Here is a 4,399-nt window from a genome sequence, read left to right as displayed (position 1 = left end):
TTGCATTTAGAATGATCAATCTGGTGGAAGAGTATAGGCTGCTTTGGGGTAGGCACAGGCTGAATCAGTGAGATTCAGAAGGAATTTGTTGCACCTCATCAGCTGCAAGGTGATGAGACGTGTTAGTACATTAGCAGTATGAGTGAGGTCTAAAGGAGAGGTGGGAGATATATAATAAAACAATGAAAGAAGACGATTTATTCCATGGAGTGTTAAGAAAGAAGGAATAATTAAACATGATGCCTTTGGAGAGTGGGAGAATTTTGGTCTATTGCTAGAAATAAAAGAGTCTGGAGGGAATACAGTTTGTGGAGAGAAGAGTTGAGTTGATAGTGAGATATTTGGGAAACATTCATTATGCTGTTGAAAAAAATCATCTGGACTCTTAGCAAGAAGTCTAGGAAATAATTGTAGAATTGAAAGGAAACCATACAGCCTTGATAAAAATTATTATGGTTAGAAATAAGTCCTCCAAGGAAAAGCTGTAGAAAGAAGAGTACAGGTTCTGAGCACAAAACCTTAGAAAATCTTCACAGTAATGGAGCAGGAGAATTTAAGATAATTATCCAAGAATACAAATGAAGAAGCTTAGTTTGGAAGAAAATCAGGACAGAAGAGGATCAGAGAGTTGAGAGTTTGAAGGAACAAATAGTCGAATGGTTCAAACAATAAGTAAAGAAATAAAATAGAATTAAAGTTTCTGAATCTGATGATTAGAAAGCCATGAGTGACCTTCAAGAGTGCAATTTCCATAGATTAATGAAAATGGAAAACATATTTCCATGGCTTAAAGGATGAATGTTATGAGGAAATAAACCAAGCAAGTGGACACCAGTCATTTGAGAATTTTGGATGTGAAAGGAAGAGAGAGTTAGAATGGTAATTGTATAAAAAAGATTTTGCCCCCCTAAATTGGCTTTGTTTATTTTTTATAATAAGAGAAAAGGAATTAATCAGGAGTAAGAGAAACCAAGGATGGTAGAAGAGCGAATAAAAGAAGGAATAAGATCCCGAATATGATCAAGAGCTTGAGATGAAAGGTTAATCGTTATCATCATTGAATGATGGACACCCGCCTTAGGGACTTTAGATCTTCAACACACTGGGTTCACCAACTACCCATTCAGTTGGCCAATATACCCACATTTTACAGATTAGAAACTTTGAAGTTAAGATAGGCAACATAGGATTTCCCTGGTGGTGCAGTGGTTAAGAATCCTCCTGCTATTGCAGGGACACGGGTTCGAGCCCTGGTCCGGGAAGATTCCGCATGCTGCGGAGCAACTGAGCCCATGCGCCACAACTACTGAAGCCCGCGCGTCTAGAACCCATGCTGCGCCATAAGAGAAGCCACCACCGTGAGAAGCCTGCACACCGCAGCGAAGAGTAGTCGCTGCTTGCTGCATCTGGAGAAAGCCCACGCACAGCAGTGAAGACCCAACACAGCCAAAAATAAATAAATAAAAAAAGAAAAAAAAAAAGAGGTGAAGTAGCTTGCTCTAGGCCTCAGGGAGCGGAAAAGAATACAGTTGACCCTTGAATAACACGAGTTTGATCGCGTGGGTCTCCTTTCATGCAGATTGTTTCAACAGTAAATACTACAGTACAGTAAATGGTACAGTACTGCACCATCAGAGGTCGGTTGAATCTGCAGATGAGGAGGAAATGGGGATGCGGAGGGCTGTCTGTAAGTCATACTCGGATATTCAACTGCACCAAGGCCCCTAACCTCCGCATTCTTCAAGGGTCAACTGTAGATTCAAAGCAGGGACTGTTAGGCTCTAAAGGTCACACTTTCTCTCAGATGTGATGCTGACCTTCATTTGCACTGAGGGCTGTAGTAGAGAGGTGTGCCGGGTGAGTCGGAGGAGCACAGGGAGACATGGGCGGCATGTCCTGCAGGTGCAAAGGGAAACAAATAATGTGATAACATAATGTGTGTCTTTTTCTTCCACTTGAGCATTATGAGCACAGGGAAGGGTAATATTCACACTTGAAATCCCAGCATCTAGGGAAGATGGCACTTCATCCATGTTTGCCAAATTATTCAAAAACGAAATGTCTACTTATGCAGATCTGCTAAATACTCAGCAAAAGTTAAAAGATTTGTTTTCTTTTCCTCCTTTAATACTAGAAAGCTTAAGAAATTATTTTCATACTATCAGTTTTACTGAGATCATATATAAGGGCTAGAGTTACAGAAAATAAAAAAAGCGAGTTAGAATGAGTTAAAAAATAGGGCAGAAAAATCAAAAGAACAAGATAAAATTACCCTCTTCTCCCTCTCCTTCCAAAGACTGGAGACACCAAATCTCAAATAGACTTATATTTTTCTGGAGTTTCAAAGCATCCAAGCTAACTTCTTAGACTTCAAATCTATTAAAGGTTTTGCTTCCTTTTTTTAAATGTCTGAAATTGTGGAGGGGATATGAGGAAATCACTATCACAGTAATCACTTTGTTACTCTATCTCTCTCAGGGCAGAGCTCATGCTTCACCTGGTAGCATACTACTGAAATACTGCGATGAGTAAGAGTTTACAAAGCACTTTACCCATAAGTTATCTACATTTGAGCATAAATATATCTGTAAGCTATACAGCATTATCAAATTTTGTATGTAAAAGTTTAAATTTCTAACCCAATCAAACATCCGATAAGTCATAAAAACAAGATTCATATTCAGGTTCTCAAATTCCAGATTTTTCCATCATTCACCAGCCTTACTTGCAGTACATATCTGCCTCTTACAAATCTTTTAAAAAATAATTTATTTATACATTTTATCATATTTTGTGTAGTAAATACATATAGGGTAGTCCTTGAACTTCGAGCCATGTTTATATTCATTGCTTATCATTCTACTTCCCATTATCATCAACAGTTCTCCCCTCCCTGGAAACTGAAGTTAGAAAGATATAGAGCTTCCAAAAATTGCACCGCAGTATCTCCAGGCTTTAACTGACTCCTTGAGATTACATCACGTCCTTAGGAAGGTGCTAGCCTCTCTCTCTTATGTAGAGTAGATATAATGCATAGTAGAATCAAGCCTGTCTTCTTGACCCGTAAATGATCTGGAACATCTGGCCACGGTTGGCCGATCATTATGATATGCATTCTTTTTTTTTTTTGATATGCATTCTTTTAAGAAGTTATTCTTATGGTTCTTTAACAGCTTCTTTTATTTCTGACTCTCTCTGCAGATTAATAATCCTCTGTTTTTTAATGGGAGCAGATAACTAGACTTGAATGAGAGAATTCATCCTCCTCAGCCTGTCTAGTGACTGGGACACTCAGGTCGCTCTCTCTGTCCTGTTCTCAATCACTTACGTGGTGACAGTGCTGGGCAATGTCCTCATTGTTCTTGTGATCAGACTGGACAGCCGACTCCACACTCCCATGTATTTCTTTCTCACCAACCTCTCCCTTGTTGATGCCTCTTATGCCACAAGCATTGTCCCTCAGATGCTGGTGCATTTTCTTGCAGAACATAAAGGACTCCCATATGTAAGCTGTGCAGCCCAGTTATTTTTCTCCCTGGGCCTGGGTGGGATTGAGTTTGTTCTCCTGGCAGTGATGGCCTATGACCGCTATGTGGCTGTGTGTGACCCCCTGAGATACTTGGTCATCATGCATGGAGGGCTCTGTGCTAGGTTGGCCATCACATCCTGGGTCAGTGGCTCTGTCAACTCTCTCATGCAGACCACCATCACCTTTCAGTTGCCCATGTGTATGAACAAGTATATTGATCACATATCCTGCGAACTCCTAGCTGTGGTCAGGCTGGCCTGTGTGGACACCTCCTCCAATGAGATCGCAATCATGGTTTCTAGTATTGTTCTGCTGATGACACCTTTCTGCTTGGTTCTCTTGTCCTACATCCAGATCATCTCCACCATCCTAAAGATCCAGTCCACAGAGGGGAGAAAGAAAGCCTTCCACACCTGTGCCTCTCACCTCGCAGTAGTTGTACTGTGCTATGGCATGGCCAATTTTCACTTACATCCAGCCCAGTTCCAGCCCCTCTGTCCTTCAGGAGAAGTTGATCTCTCTCTTCTGTGCCATTTTGATGCCCGTGCTGAACCCCATGATTTACAGTCTGAGGAATAAGGAGGTGAAGGGGGCCTTTCAGAAACTACTAGGGCAATTATCTGGATTAACATCAAAACTGGCAACTTGATGAATCATGAGCATCACTTAGAGAAAAGAGCTTTGCCTGTGTGTTCTCCCACTTAATTCAGATATGAAGCATTAACTGCATTGCCCTGGCAACCAGGAAGGTGATGACAAAACGTGTACTGGTGATGCTGGGTAGGAGGCTAAGTGGTTGGGTTAGAGTGTGGGACGTGGGCATATTTTTATGTCTTGGCAGCATGTTTAGAGATATTAAGCACTGCTATA

At 41.0% G+C, this 4,399-nt stretch overlaps 1 pseudogene; it reads left to right on the top strand.

Moving 5' to 3' along the window:
* Positions 1–3,223: 3,223 nt before the first annotated feature.
* LOC118901207 lies at positions 3,224–4,178 on the top strand (annotated as a pseudogene).
* Positions 4,179–4,399: the final 221 nt, after the last annotated feature.

Source organism: Balaenoptera musculus, chromosome 9 (assembly GCF_009873245.2).
Source record: "Balaenoptera musculus isolate JJ_BM4_2016_0621 chromosome 9, mBalMus1.pri.v3, whole genome shotgun sequence".
NCBI classification, from domain to species: Eukaryota; Metazoa; Chordata; class Mammalia; order Artiodactyla; family Balaenopteridae; genus Balaenoptera; species Balaenoptera musculus.
Note: the sequence above shows the minus strand (reverse complement) of the source record. Positions and strands in the feature narration are given on the sequence as shown.